Source organism: Acinonyx jubatus, chromosome B3 (genome assembly GCF_027475565.1).
Source record: "Acinonyx jubatus isolate Ajub_Pintada_27869175 chromosome B3, VMU_Ajub_asm_v1.0, whole genome shotgun sequence".
Taxonomy (NCBI): Eukaryota; Metazoa; Chordata; class Mammalia; order Carnivora; family Felidae; genus Acinonyx; species Acinonyx jubatus.
Window position 1 is genome coordinate 67,444,984 of NC_069386.1, and position 16,397 is coordinate 67,461,380.

Sequence of the window (16,397 nt, forward strand, 5' to 3'; positions counted from 1 at the left end):
GGCCACTCCCTGCCTTGCCCTGAGTACTCAACTCCCAAGTAATTGAAACTAAGGCTTTTGAAAAGTGAAATGCACAGCAAGAGCCTCTACAGTATAGACCCAGGGTCAGCAAGGACAGTCATAGCCATTGTGCTTAAGACCAGCCCAACTCCACAAGAGTCACTGAGCAAAGAACCCAATCGTGAGTCTATCTCATGAAAATAAGAGCTACTATATGATAAAGACTTCCCAAATGTGGGTTAGGATTTTCTCCCATAGGTGGCTAGTGGTCCCTTGACAGCCATAGAAAGAGCCTAAAATTTGTTAGCAACTCTTTTTCCTTTTCTCAAGTACATGTAGGGTGTAGTTGGAAGACTCAATTGCAGTTGATAAGCTGTAATTAGGGACTTATGATTTCCCTAGAGTTTAGGGCCAACAGCTACAGAATCTTATTAGAAAATTTAATTAATGTATTTCCATTAGATTTTCATTTACTGGGGAGGGGGGGGGGGACCAGAACAGTGATGAAAGGATTTTTATAGAAATGAAAAAAGTTAGGTAAATTACCATTTTTAAAGCCTCATTACAACAGAAAAACACACTTTTAATGCAATCTTGTTCAGTTGAATGAGTAAAAATGCTTCTCTGTACTTTTTCTAAAATTGCCTTTCCTCTTCCTAGGTTTAAAACAAATTAAGACTCAAAAAGATATTCCAGCTTTAGTGAAATTAGTTCATCATGGATTGGGAAAGATACAATCTTGATTATAAAGGGCAAATGGAACAAAGAATACCATGGCTAAGAGACAACATTAACGTCTGATTACTCAAAGGATGAATAATATCTCACATAATTTTGTCCATTATAATAGACATGACTGTACTAAAATATATCCCCACCATTCTACCAAGATGACAAAAATTCTACAAATAAAGATTCATCAATTTTCAGTAACCCTTTTTTGCAACCTGTTAAAATATTATTATTTCTAGAGAGAGTACCATATCAGTTATGATCAGTTATTACAGTTTTATCTCAGACCTTTTGAAATAAAGAATTGCTGCCTTGGAAAGCTGTGGCAAATGTCCTGGGTGAAGGAGGATGCAGGACAGATACATTTTGATGTGAAAAGGAGTGTAATAGTTTTTCAGGAAAGCCGGTCTTTATGGGATGAAACAGAGGCATGAAAGTGGAAGTTGAAGAACAGTCTTAAATTACTTTCCAGGGTTAACCTTCATCTTTAACGATAGGAGGAGAATAAACTAGGTTATGATTTCTTAAAAATAATTACTGAGGGGCACCTGGGTGGCTCAGTCAGTTAAGCTTCTGACTTCAGCTCAGGTCATGATGTCACGGCTCATGAGTTCAGGCCCCATGTTGGGCTCTGGGCTGACAGTTCAGAGCCTGGAACCTGCTTCCGATTTTGTCTCTGTCTCTCTGCCCCTCCCCCGCTCGTACTCTGTCTCTGTCTCTCTCTCTCTCTTTCTCTCAAAAGTAAATAAACATTAAAAAAGTAATAATTACTGAGTTGAACGTAATGAAAGTTCACCTCTTCCCTATCTCAAAGTCCTTCTGCACTTCTTTCCCTGACAGCAAACATCTAATCTTGTCTCAAGGTTTAGCTCCTCAGTGAAGCCTTCCTTGAACCTCCAACCCCTAGAGCAATTACCCCATCTTTAATCGCACAGTATTTTGTATATACTTCCTCACAAATGTATAACCCCTGGTAGTACATGAGCCCCTAGAGTTTTGACAGTCTCTGAACAGAAGGGTGTCAAAAGGTTAAGAGATGAAAGAAGAATTGTCACACCTGTAATTTCTGTGCAATGGGAGAATTCTTTTCCAATTCAAATGCAACCCATATGTTATTTTTTCCTACGGAGGCTTCAGGAACATTCAGAATAGAGACGGCTAGAAAGCATCAGCAGTATGCAAATCGAGCCCCTATTCCTAGTTAATGAGTATATATTGGCAAGCATTTTGCTAAACTCACTTAACAAAGCAAATCTCCTAAGAAGTACAATTGGTGGGGAACCTGTTACATAAAATCTGACCTATACATTTACAAATCAAAAATCAGAATCTCTGAAATTGGCAACAAGTACCCTGATACAAGGAAATAGACTTTAAGACCAGACCAGTATGGTCTGAGCATGGTCCCTGAGTAGGGAGAAGAAGAGTCCAGAGCGGAAGAGAAATAATTTACTAATTTGTAGTAAGGATATATTGAAATTTAATCCCTAAACACCATGATATAGCATTTTAACTTTGTCCCTTTACTGATCTACTATGAAGCCATACTCAACTGAACGGTAAACTATTGTTTTTGTTCATCAATGTGAGTTCAGGCAGTCTAGAGCCTTTAATTAATTTTACAAAAAGTAGAAATAATCTCTCAACTATTATTGGAAATAGCTATCGCAATCAATTCAACCTATTTAAAATTTCAAAGGTAATCAATATCCAGGTTATCAGAATGAGTCCACCAGGTAAGAATTTTTCCTTACAGAATTTCTTCTTAAAAAGGCATATTTCTGTCTGAGTGAGCTCCCTAATTTTGTATTCTCAATTACTAACATGGTGACTGACATAATAGGCATTAAATAAGTATTTGTTGTAGGAATAAGTGGAAAGGGGTGGCCATAGCTCCCTTCAGGTAAATCCCAAAGGCAAAATAGTTGAATTTTTTCATGGTGCATACAAAATCTATCTTGCTCTTAATGAAAAATGTCATAAATAAAACTATTAGTATAAAAACGACTTATATTAAATAGAAGTGAGGGGTTCTTTGGGTTTTTTTTTTTTTTGCTTTTTCTTTTGCTCACGTCCTCACATCAGTATGTGAACCAAACAATGTGAGTGCTATCTTTTTTTTTTTTTTTATAGCGAACAGGGTTTCTGTAAGTAAAAAAAAAAAAAAAAAAAAAAAAAAAAGTGTTCTTTAAGAGAGATGGATCTAAATGGTGTCAGCTAAATTGCTTCCAATTTAGCTTGAAATCCAGAAAATAGATGGTAATGAAGAGAAAGGATATGGATTTTTAGTTCATGCAAAAGAGCGCTCTTCTCCAAAGGTACATCAGGTCAAGTTGGCATGCCTTATTTATAAAAATTATGATCGTTGTATCTAGACCAAAGTGAGCCCAAAAAACCCACACCTTTTTCAAACCAAATTCAGATTTCTTTGGGTTGATGTCTCAAAACTGGAATCTGAATGTTGCGGGGGGGGGGGGGCTCTTAGTGTCAGAACTGCTCTAAGCTATGGAGCACTACCTTTCCTCATGTATCCCTCCAGAACCAGAAAATAGATATTTCCTTTTCTGATAAAGTCATACACCAAAGTCATAGTTACTGCTCAAAATTGGGAAGATGGTACAAACATTATTTTAATTAACGCTTGGCAGCTATGTGTGGTTACACATATTTTTGATTAAAGTATTTGGAACTAGACTGAATGTCAACACAATCAGCAGCTGTCACCATTTATATTTACATCAAGGTAAAATTGTAAGTCTGGGACCACAGAAAAACAATGACTAAGGACAGAAAAGAAAATACTTTTTATTAATTGGTAAATTGAGTTGTACACAGAAATGTCTTCTCAAGTTAGAATCAGAGAAGTGGTTCGTGCAAACATGTTCAGTTTAAAAGACCAAAATGCTAAATATCCCAATTTTCTTTAACTTGTTTAAAATAGCTTCTTTCATTTTTTTTTTTCTCTAAAAAAAGGTCCCAGTCTCTACCACCATATTTGTCATTCTTATGCAATGCTTTTGGACAGTGATGCCAAGTAATAAAATAGTTCTTGAGCTAGAACCAGAAGTATGCTAGCTTGGGGGAAGTCTAACTGGATTCAATCCAAGAGGCAGAAGGGCCCAGAAATGGCCTGTTAGTTGTAGATGGAACGTCTGCCTCCTGCCATACCATCTGACTGGTGGAGAGAGGGCTGGGTCAACTTTCAGACTTTAATTATAATACTGTGTTAACTGAGACTCTTTTTATTGCATGGAATGAAGTCTCTGATACTGAGTTAGGAGGACTAAGACGAATCATAAGGATACACAAAAATCAACTCTTGAAGGTCTTTGGGATCTAAGGTGAGTCTATTGGCCACATACTCCTTGCTTTTGCTCTCAGCTAGTGAGGCTTGCCTCTCATGATGTCTCGCTTTACTGGGCATATCTATTTCATTTCATCAGATTGTCCCCTTATTTATAAATGAGGAGGCGGGTTTTATTGCACAGGGCTCTTATAAGGATTAATGAGTTAATGCAAGCACTTAGAGCAAGGGTGCACTGCTTTCATCTATTAATTCTTCTCTCCTCAATGTGATCCCCTTTTGTAAACCTCCTACACTCCCTGCCATCCTCACTCTCAGCTGATGACTTGTTTCCTCCTTCACTGTGAACCCACGAGCAATCAGAGAACATCCATAATACGCTCCCACCACTGCCCCAACTCAGTAATCAGCGTCTGTGCCTCCCCTCCTGGCATCATGGACGTCTTTCTGTAAGCCCTCTCCTCTCTTCTGTACAGGGACACCACACCAGGATTGTTCCTCATTCTTCCCTGGTCCTTGTTTCTCTAGTGCATTGTGCCCATCAGCATACAAACTGTAATTTCTCCTATCATGAACAAATAAAAAGACTGTCTCTTGACTCCACATCCATCTGGTTACTACCCCATTTACCTCTTTCCCTTTAGAGCAAAGCCTCTTTCCCTTTAGAGCAAGAATGGTCTTTTGCATTTTTTTTAAGTTTATTTATTTTTGAGAGAGAGAGAGAGATAGAGACAGAGAGAGAGAGAGAGAGCGTGCTTGAGCTGGGGAGGGGCAGAGAGAGAGATAGAGAAACAGAATCCAACCAAAGCAGACTCCAGGCTCTGAGCTGTCAGCACGGAGCCTGATGCGGGGCTCGAACCCATGAACCAGGAGATCACGTCCTGAGCCAAAGTCAGACACTTCACCGAGTCACCCAGGTGCCCTGGTCTATTGCATTTTCAATTCTTCTCCTCTCTTCCTATCTTGAAACCATTCCCATCAAGCTCTCATTCCCCCAGCTCTCCACCAAAGCTGCTGTTAATAATTTTGCAGCACCAAACCCAGTGGTCTCCCATGGCCTGTGTGTGTCATCAGGCACGGTCGACCCCTCTGCTTCTCCTTCACTTTGGCATCCCAGCCTCGGTTTGCTCCGCCTCACTGGGCTCTCATGCTGAGTTTCTGATGTGAGCTTTCCTTCATCTCCCAGCTCTCTGACTGCCTTCCATCTTATATGCTGGCAGTTCTCGATGTATGGCAGCAGGACAGTTATCTCCACTTTTACATCCAATAGGCACCGCAGACTTAATATATCCAAACTGAGCCCCCAAGTTTCCTCCCACTGCCTGCTTCTCCCACAGTTTTCCTGTCACAGGAAATGGCAACTTTATTCTTCTGCTTGCTCTATTGACCTTGACTCCTCTCTTTCTCTGAACCCTACTTCCAACCTGTCAGTAAATCCCAATAGCTCTACTTTTAAAACGTATCCCAAACTTGCCAACCAGTTTTCGCAATTTCCGAGACTACTGCTTCAGTCTGAGTCATGATTGCCTTTAATCTAGAGTATGGCATTAGGTTCCCATCTGCCCAGGGCTCCTAGTGTTCTGAGCCAGAGGCACCTTGTTGAAAGGAAATCAGAACGTGTCACTCTTTTACTTCCCACACCCAGAGGCTTCCCATTTCACTGTAGAGTAAAAACTAAAGTCATTACAGTGACCTATAAAAAAGGACCCAACACCAACTAGCCCTTCCTTCCACCCATTACCCTCCGCCCTCCTCCTATCCAGCCATTGTGGCTGCTCAGGGCCTTAGCACTTAATATTTCCTCTGCCCAGAATGCTCCCCCCAACCCAGATATCCATGTGGCTCACTCCCTAACCTTTCTGTGGTGTTTGTTCAAGTGTCACCTTTGTTCAGAAGCCTTCCTGGCCGTTGTGCTTAAAATCCTACTCTCCACTAGCCTAGCCCCCTTTCCTGCCTTGTTACTCTCCATATCATTGACCAGCATTTATATACTATTTATTTTACTTGTTTAAAAAAATTATTTGCTTCCACATAAGAATGGAAGTTTCATGAGAGCAGGTAGTTTGTTTGTTTATGCCTATGTCTCCAGTGTGTAGAAAAGTTCTTGGAACAACGTGGGCACTCAAATATTCAAACAGTGATTGATGACATGTAGATAAATGGTCCCTAAATACCAGCAGTAATTATCACCTTGCTCTAGACTGACCAGTTCTGCTTTCTTGAGCAGGAGACAGCTCATGAGGAATTTCCATTGTAAGAGAACACAAGCTATGCAAACTCAAACTCACAGTTTTTGCCATGGTGGGACTTTTTTTCCTAATTTAAATTCAAGTTAGTTAGCATACAGTATGGTCTTGGCTTCAGGAGTAGAACCCAGTGATTCATCTCTTACATATGACACCCAGTGGTCATCCAGAAGAGTGCCCTCTTTAATGCCCATCACCCATTTAACCCATCCCCCCCACCAACCTCCCCTCCAGCAACCCTCAGTCTGTTTTTCTTGTGGAGCACACCTCAGGCTGCTCAGACTGCTGCTGTCCTATTTAGCACATCACAGTCTTCCCGAGAACGTGTTGAACTACGAGCTCTGCTTTCCCTCTCTGCCCTGTCCCCGGTTCCTCTCCCACAGCTGGGATCTACCCCAGGTTGAGGATGGGGGGACTAGGGCTGCTGTGCTCAGAAAAGATCAGAACAATTGACGAAAACAGAAGAGTCTGGAAGAATCACCACCAGTGTAGTAGTTGTCTCTAAGAGGGTATTTTTAATTTATGTCTTTTGCTTGTATGAGTTTTCTGAATTAAGCAAATAGAAGGAGGGGCACCTGGGTGGCTCAGTCAGTGAAGCATCCAACTCTTGATTGCAGCTCAGGTCATGATCTCATGGTTTGTGGGTTCAAACCCCACATCAGGCTCTGTGCAGAGCCTGCTTGGTATTCTCTCTCTCCCTCTCCCTCTGCCCCTCCCCTGCTCTCTCTCTCAAAATAAATAAATAAACTTTAAAAACTTTAATTAAAAAAACAGAAGGAGAAGGGTTGAAACTTTGTTTTATATAAATGAGAAAGAAAAGTTAGATTCAGAGATTATTTTTTTTTAATTTTTTCTCATGTTTATTTACTTTTGAGAGACAGAGAGAGACAGAACACGAGCAGGCGAGGGACAGAGAGAAAGGGAGACATAGAATCGGAAGCAGGCTCCAGGCTCTGAGCTGTCAGCACAGAGCCAGATGCAGGGCTTGAACCCACAAATCTTGAGATCATGACCTGAGCCGAAGACAGATGCTTAACTGACTCAGCCACCCAGGCGCCCCAGATATAGAGATTCGTACATCAGCAGTGTGTCTTCAAAATGTGCAGCATAGAAAGTGCCCCCTGCCCCAAGAGTGGGCCCTACTGACCTGGGGGCAGCTGTGTCCCCAGAGAGGGGCTGAGATACATCCGTCACCAGTGGGCATTAGGTTCACCCAGCTAGTTCCACTTGGTGTAATGCCATGATTACCACACAACATTTTGATAATAGTGCAGTATCCCAGGAAAATCGCCTGTAGAGAGAGGGTGCACTCACCAAACATGAGCATCCATCTTCCTGGTACTTACATTTTCTTCGTTCAAAATTAATATGGTTCTGAAGATGATGATCTTTTTTTCAGATCTTGGCTGACCCTTAAAGTCATCCCATTCAAAAATCCACCTTCAGTCTGGCTAATGTGCTTGCGCTCACATGTCCTTGGGGGGATGCCCGCCCTGTGTCTCACCTGGTTGTGAGAAGCAGATCTGAATTTCATTAAACAACTGTAACCAATGACTGGGGTTCCTACAGAAAATCAAATATTTTGTTGAAAACTATGGTAGGCAATAGAAGGAAGACTCCACCAAAGGAAGCGAGCATGCCTTGTATTGACAGTGTTGAAACCTCACTTTGATGGATGGCTGCGTGTTAAACATTTATTCCGTGGCTCCAGCTGCAAATTTTAGTCTTCTCCTTCTGGGAGAGTGAATGACACGATTTGTGCCTGGCAATGTCTCTACAACTCTATTTGCCTAAAACCCTCCTGGGGAGCTTATTTAAATCGGAATCCCAGGCCCCAGTCTCAGACTCTGATTTTGAGCATCCTCAGAGAGGGGCCCTAAGCAGACCTCGTTTGGTACTCTGTTCTGTACTTGCAAATCCAGGAAGGCTCAGCCCTTCCCCTTGTTCTGCTTTCCTAGTTCATTTCCGCTTTTTCCCCTCTGATCTCTGGCCTATTTGTCCTGCAGCCTCCCCTGCTCTTAGGGGCTGTGTCTGCCAGGTCTTCTGCACTAAGCTCAGGCTACCTTCTTTGGTCCAGCCTTCCTCCTCAGAGCCCATAGTTTGTGATCATCCTGTCCTAACCTGAGGCCCCCACCAGAATGAGAATAGTGGTTGGGAGCCACTGACATAGGCGACTATATTCGCTTTCAGAGTCCAGAAAAGAAATTTTTTTTAAAATCTGCGTTTTAAAATAAGAGCCCCAGGATGTTATGATATACTGTTTGAGGAAAGAGAGTAGGAGCTCTTTGAGTCACACTTTGAGAAACCTTTTTAAGGGTAGTGTGTGCATTTTTCAAACTACAGTCCACTAGTGGATCATGGCATCAACTTAATGGGTTGCTACTAGCATTTAAAAAAAGAAAAAACTTAAAAATTAAAAAAGAGAAAAAACATAATGGACTATGACAAAACAGAATAGATCAAAGTAAAGTACATCACAGGAAATTTAAATGTATTTCTTATTATGGGTTGCAGTTAAAAAAATTAAAAAGACCCTGGTTTAAAAGATAGACTCATTGGGGCACCTGGGTGCCCTTAGTTGAGCATCTGACTTTGGCTCAGGTCATGATCTCACAGTTGATGAGTTTGAGCCCATATCAGGCTCTGTGCTAGCAGCTCAGAGCCTGGAGCCTGCTTTGGATTCTGTGTCTCCCTCTCTCTCTGCCCCTCCCCTGCTGATGCTCTGTCTCTGTCTCTGTCTCTCAAAAACAGAAACATTTAAAAATAAAAAATAAAAGATAGACTCAGAAATCAGCATGGACATTCATCATCAGATGTTGATTTTGCCTTCCATACTGAAAAAGTAGGGGCTTTTGTGTTATGACCTGTGTTATGACCATACACTCTGTTGGGCCAGTGGTATCTCAAGTTCAGTGCATGGTTTGCTGTTGCTGTGCTGATTTTGACAGTGGGTCTTTCCCATTGCAATTCCCCAACAAACATGGCCTTCTTATTTTCTAAGCTATGTGGAGACTTAATTAGATACGGCTATAGACCCTCCCCTTCATTTAAATAATATTTATTCAAAGATTATCTTGTAGCATTTTCGATTTAATTCCTTAATGTAACAGTGGAGAGAAATAAAAATCTGCCTAACTTTAACTATTTGTCAAATCATTCAGAAAGGATTTATAGGTGATCAAAAGGCCCAGATAACCTGCATTTCTTATCTCGGCATTGGGGCTGCAAAGGAGGGATGAGAATGGGCAGTGTGTCTTACTAAGTAGCTAGTGTGATGGTCCCTTGCACCTGAGTGTCCCTGTTCATTCCCTACTATCAAGTGTGGTAATTAAATATATACATAAATTATGTATTATATGTAGTATATAGTAGATATATAATTACATAACTTTATCTAGACAAATTGATATAATCGATTTATTGTCACTTTTTTTTTTAAGTCTGATACTCTATGGCCTCCTGCCTTTAAGCAACCTTGAAGTTCATTGTACCACATGAGAAAAAGATTAAAACTGCATTTTTAAAACTGGGCCAGTTGAATTTCAAATGTGGGGTGATTTGCTTAAGCAATTTAGTAAATTCAAAAGTCTTAAAAGCAAAATTTTATGGAAATAGAGAAGGGATTTCTAAATTCCAGAGTGCTCTTCTTTAACAGATCAGTGGCTGCTGATCTTAGAGTCTTAGATGGGGAAGCCCTGTGAGACAAGATAGAGAAGTGATAAGCCTGAGTGTTTCAACATCTTCTTCAGGTTTGGGGAGGGATGAAAGGGAGTCAAGTCCAGAGGCATTTTCTTCTTTTCTGTAGCCCAAGCCTTGAGCAAGTGGAAGTGTGGGAACATTCAGGTAGGTACTGAGGCATCCACAATCCTGGGGTTTAGGGCTGCTTCCCAGGGAGAAGCCTAGAGGAGGCTGTTGGCTTCTTGGGGAGCCGTGCCTCACTGCTTGGCTCTACACCCAACATGGCAGCAGAGTGATGGAGCAGAGTGAGCTGACTGGTCAGGCAAGCATGGGGCCGTGCTCGGGGCTCCCAGCTGGCCCCATCTTGCCTTCAGAGATGCCTACGTGCCCTGCTGAAGGGAGGGGAAGTGCTGAGGGAGCCGGGGCATCAGCAGGACGAAGAACTCCTATGCGAGGGGTCTTCATGAAGCATCTGGGACCACAGATTCCAGGGGATGGGTACCAGGACATGACTTGAAAAGGCCTGGGATGGGCCACACCACAGTGATTCACAGTTAAGGGTGCAGATCAGACAAGCCACACTCTAGCAGAAACCAGCAAGCCTCCAGAGGACATCCACTGCAGGAACCCAGTAGGCTGTCTCACACAACCCTTAGGAAGGAGAAGAGGTGTAGAGAATCTCTCTGGAAGGCTGACAGTTTATCCAGGGGGACTGAGTCATTCAAAATCCATGATCTATGCCAGCCATGCTAAGAAACTGAACTTTGAATAATCTGATTGCTTAACTAAAAGATTGTTTAAACCGCAAGAGACAGAAACTTTAATTAGCAAGTTAATTAGTAAGTGTTTCTGGTACCTAGTGAGGGTTTAGGCTTATAGAAAATTAACTACATGTTCTTTGTATGTAGAAGGATATAGTTTGTGTGATTTGTAACCCTGCTACATTAGCTGAATAAATACATCTGAAACCCCAAGGAAAGTTCTTTTCTTCAGTTATGCTTTGCTTACAAACTGCTTAGTCAGGGAGGAAAAAGGCTGGGTGGACCCAAACTACCCAAATCTCACTGCCTTCCCCATCCATAAGCTCAGGAATCACCATCACCCTTTAAGTTTAGGCCATGTGGATGTACCCCTCACCCCTTAGTGAATCTTTCTGGACCTCTTTCTCTTTCCTAACTCCTAAGGATGAAACGATAAGGACATGTACCATCTTCCATAACTAAAAGTCCAGAGGCTTCAAGCTTGTTGGTTTCAGTGGTTCAACCATGCTACTAGAGCCCTGGTTTTGTTCCATTTCTCTGATCTGTTATCATTAGTGTTCTCTTAATTTTCAGACTGGTAGAGATGACTGAGGCAACTCCAAGAGTGACATGCAGACATAACAATGTCTTGAAGAAGTGAGACAATTTCTTCCTGTGTTTTCCCTAAAGCCTTCAGCCGACTCCTTCGATTCTCATCCACAGAATTTGGTCACTTAGGCTATTCCTAGCCAAATGCTGGCAAGGGTGACAGAATTACAAAGGTGAAGGTAGTTAAACTACCTTCAATAAAATTGGTATTGCGGGATGAGCAACAAATATCCACTACCCCTTCCTCATTCTACTGGCTTCAGCAATGGATGATTAATTTCTTCAATATCCCTTGTGGTCTTCGATATATTCTTGGGGGAGAGGTCCCCCAGCCTCTTCTAAAGCCTTCCAGCTGTTAGTATTACACCACTGGCCTCGTTGAAGCTTCTGGAGCTGAGAAGAGAGAGGGAGGAGCGTTAAGTTCTGAGGGTAGGGCAGGGAAGGAACGCCACTGAGGAGGTCAGACTCCAGGAAGCAGCTTGCCATGTTTGTTTGTTTGTTTTCAATATCATAGTCTTTTAAAAAGAAAGAAAAAGGCGGGGAGCCTGGGTGGCTCAGTCGGTTAAGTGTCTGACTTAGACTCAGGTCACGATCTCATGGTCCGTGGGTTCGAGCCCTGCGGGCTCTGTGCTGACAGCTCAGAGCCTGGAACCTGTTTCATATTCTGTGTCTCCCTTCTTCTCTGCCCCTCCCCTGTTCATGCTCTGTCTCTCTCTGTCTCAAAAATAAATAAACATAAAAAAAGAAAGAAAGAAAAAGGCATCTCCCAATGTGGGTGCTATTCTTCCACTTTTGACGCTTCTCATGCCAAAAGAGTGTCTGCCTCCTGGTCTGGATTCATATCACAAAGCTGTCTCCTCTTAACTTCCATTGTCCTGGCCCAATTTAATTTCAAGTTTTGATTTTTCCTCACCAGCTTGGCTGACGCTGGTTGCTGATAGGGTCAAACTGTTCTACTAACTGTTCGATATTTACCTGGGTAGAAGATGCAAAGGCTGAAGCAATGGGCAGGAAGGAAGTGGGAGCTGCTGGCAAGTGAGGACTGCAGATCTCAGCTCAGGAGGAAGGAGACTCAGCAGTCAGTGCAGTTCCTAAGTTCCAGGCTGGGTGGGGCTTGCCTGAGGTCTCACTGGTGTTTGAACTCCAGTAATTTGGAATAGAATGGATCAGGCCTTTCATTTTATTTTCACAGAGTACGGCTCACTTCATAGCGACAAAACTCCAATATAGTCAATTGGTCACCTATCATTTTAAAAGGTTTTTGTTCAATGTTTACTTATTTCTTTTGAGAGAGAGAGAGAGAGAGAGAGAGAGAGAATCCCAAGCACGCGTCTAACTCAGCACAGAACCCAATGTGGGGCTCGATCTCACAACCATAAGATCATGACCTGAGCCAAAATTAAGAGTCAGACACTTAACCAACTGAGCCACCACATACCCCATTTTGTACTTTTTAAAAAATGTTTATTTATTTATTTTGAGAGAGAGAGAGCAAGAGAGCAAAAAGGGAAAGGGCAGAGAGAGAGCAACTATCATTTTAGTTCCAATGACATAGGTACAAAATATAAGCTCCACAGAAGGTATATACATTAATGTAATGATCAGAAGAAAATATTCACAAAAATTATTTTTTTCTAGTTAATAATGTAAAACCTGTACTGTACTGAAAAATTGTAAAATACAACAACACCCCAAGAATAAAATAGCAGTAACTCCAGGGCCACCCGTGCTAATAAACTGCTTTGTCTTAGTCTGGTAATTTTTCTGTATGTGTAAATTTTCCCTTAATACCTACCTGCACAGACACACACACACACACACACACACACACACACACGTATGAGTATTCTATGGATTGGGAACACACTACATACCATTTTATAAATTGCTTTTTTCACTTAAAAGTATATCATGAACCCTTTCCCATTTCGTTATTTTTCCAGACAAGTACTATTTTTTTTCTTAATAACTCTTAGTCATCATGATGAATACATTATACTGGGGAGAACTGCAGGGAAAGCCAGAGGGAACAACAGAGACCAAATCTTGCTCGCTTACCTTGCCTACAGATGAGGACATAATTACGTGATTTGTGTTAAGTACACACAGAAATTAGTGAAAAAGGGGCGCCTAGGTGGCTCAGTCTGATGTCAGCTCAGGTCATGATCTCACCGTTAGTGGGTTTGAGCCCCACATCGGGCTCTGTGCTGACAGCTCAGAGCCTGGAGCCTGCTTCGGATTCTGTGTCTCCCTCTCTCTCTGTTCCTCCCTCCCTCCCTCTCACTCTCTCTCTCTCTCTCTCTCTCTCTCAAAAATAAACATGCATTTAAAAAAAAAAAGAAAGAAAAGAAATTAGTGGGAAAAGAAAAACAGACTAGAGCCTAGACCTGTAAGCTTCTAGTTTCCATTCTAACAAACTGTTAGGTCCGCCTACTCACATCTTCTCAAATTTTCTAAACTTTTATCCAAAATTAGAACCACTCACCTGCAATCAGCAATAGCTGTAGGCCATTTTGTTTTCCCAGAGAAACGGCCTTCGATTGGGTGTCTGATAGAGGATCCTCTTCACAAGTTTTTCTTTGTGGGAGGCTTTCGGTCCAATTATGTCTCATAGACCCCCTGGGGATCACTGTGAATCCTGGGTGCATACAGGCCCCTTTCTGCCAGGCTTCACACCCAGTGCCCAGCCCAACACGGGATTTGAACTCACGACCCTGAGATCAAGGCCTGAGCTGAGATCAAGAGTCAGATGCTCAATAGACTGAGCCACCCAGGTGCCCCTGAATCTGCACTGTCTTCATCCTTCTTTCTTCCCCAGGCCTTTGCTGCTATCCACTGCAATAGATGGGAAGAACCACCACACATACAAAGAGTCATCCTGTGACCAGGGAACACCAGTGAGAAAGACACATTTAGAGAACCCAAGATGAAGTCTGTGGCCATGCATGCGGAATTTGTCCAAAACCTTGACCACAACTTTAAGAGCCACCAACCATCTGACTTAAGGTAGCTCAATGTTCTTCCTTTCAGAATAATATATGACAAGTATTTTTATTTCGTAATCGTGGTTGTAATGCAGATTCCCTGATATAGATATCTAGCTGGAGTTACTCATTTAACAAATACACATGCCAGGCGCAAAGGAGCCAGTGGTGCACCAGACAGACACGGCACCTGCCTTCATGGATTTGGAGCCAGTGAGTGAGGGTTCCTCTTTCTAAACAGATGGGTACAAAGTAGCATCATAGAGGCCATGCGTGACAGGAATGGGTAGAGGATGCTGTCATAGCACCAGAGAGGACACTAAAACCAAATTGGGGAGGAGGAGTTGGTGAGGGAAAGTCTCCCAGAGGATGGTTTCTAAGCTGAGACTAGAAGTACCAGAAGGAGTTGGCTAACAAAGAAAGCACAGGTTGGAGATATAGGGGAGATAGGACAGTGGGGAGAATGGCACATGCAAACTGATGAGAGTGGATATTAAGCCAGTTTCCTGTCCTTAATGAGGCCATGGAGGACTGCTTTTGTGTTTACAAATGTTCACCGCAGCCCAGCCCTGCCCCCACCCTTTCTTTCTTTTTGCTTTCCTTCTCTTTCTTTGTTCTTTCTTTCTTTCTTTCTTTCTTTCTTTCTTTCTTTCTTTCTTTCTTTCTTTCTTTCTTTCCTTCTTTCTTTCTTTTTATTTTTGAGAGAGAGAGAGAGAGAACCAGTAGGGGAGGGGCAGAGAGAAAGGGAGATGGAGGATCTGAAGCAGGTTCCACCATGACAGCAGAGAACCTGATGTGGGGCTCGAATTCATGAACTGTGAGATCATGACCTGAGCCAAAGTTGGATGCTTAACCAACTGAGCCACCCAGGCGCCCCCGCCCTTTTAAACCCTGATGTGAAACATGGAGGTCTTGTCACTTAGTAGACATTCAACTGAACAGAGTTTCAGTTTTGATATATTTTACCGGTAACATTCCTAATAAGTTTGGCTGTACGTTGACAATTAGATACCACTAACTTGAGAGCTTTTTTCAATCGAGGTATATTTGACAGATGCTGTTAGTTTCAGGTGTACAATATAATGATTCAGTATTTGTACATATTATGAAATGATCACCACAATGAGTCTACTTAACATCCATCACCACATACAGTTATATACCTTTTTTGCTTGTGATTAGAACTTTTAAGATCTACTCTCTTAGCATCTTTCAAATGTACAATATATTATTAGCTATAGTCACCATGCTATACATTCTATCCCCATGACTTATTTATCTTATAATTGGAAGTTTCTACCTTTTACTCCCTTCATTCATTTCTCCTACCCCCACTGCCCCCCAATGGCAAGCACCAATCTGTTCTCTGTGTCTAGGAACTAGGGTGTTTATTTGTTTTTATTTCTTTTTAATTTCACATATAAGTGAGATCGTATGATTGTCTTTCTCTAACTTATTTCACTTAGCATTATGCTCTCAAGGTCCATCCATGTTGTTGCAAATGGCAAGATTTCCTTCTTTTTTATGGCTGAATAATATTTCATTGTATATATACCACCTCTTTATCCATTTATGCATCAGTGGACACTTAGACTAATGTTGACTATTGTAAATCATGTTGCAGTGAACGTGGGGGTGCATGTATCTTTTCAAGTTAGTGCTTTCATTTTGTTCAGATAAATATCCAAAAGTGGAATTGCTGGATCATATGGTAGTTCTATTTTTAATTTTTTGAGGAATCTCCATAGTGTTTTCCAGTGTGGCTGCACCAATTTACACTCCCACCAACAGAGCACAAGTGTTCCTTTTCACCACGTCCTCATCAACAATTTTTATCTCTGCTATTTTTGTTAGTAGCCACTCTAACAGGAGTAGGGTGATATTTTGTGGTTTTGATTTGCATTTCCCGTATGATTAGTGATGTTGAGCACCTTTTCATATATCTGTGGAACTATTTTTTCATAAAACAATTCTATTCGGATAGCCAAATGCAGATTTAAAAGAAAATTCCAGCAATTACTTTGATCTCTATCTACTACACTACTAAGATGTCCTATGGTGTACGGGAATACTTGCTACCAGGCTTTTTGTTTTTTTCTTCTAT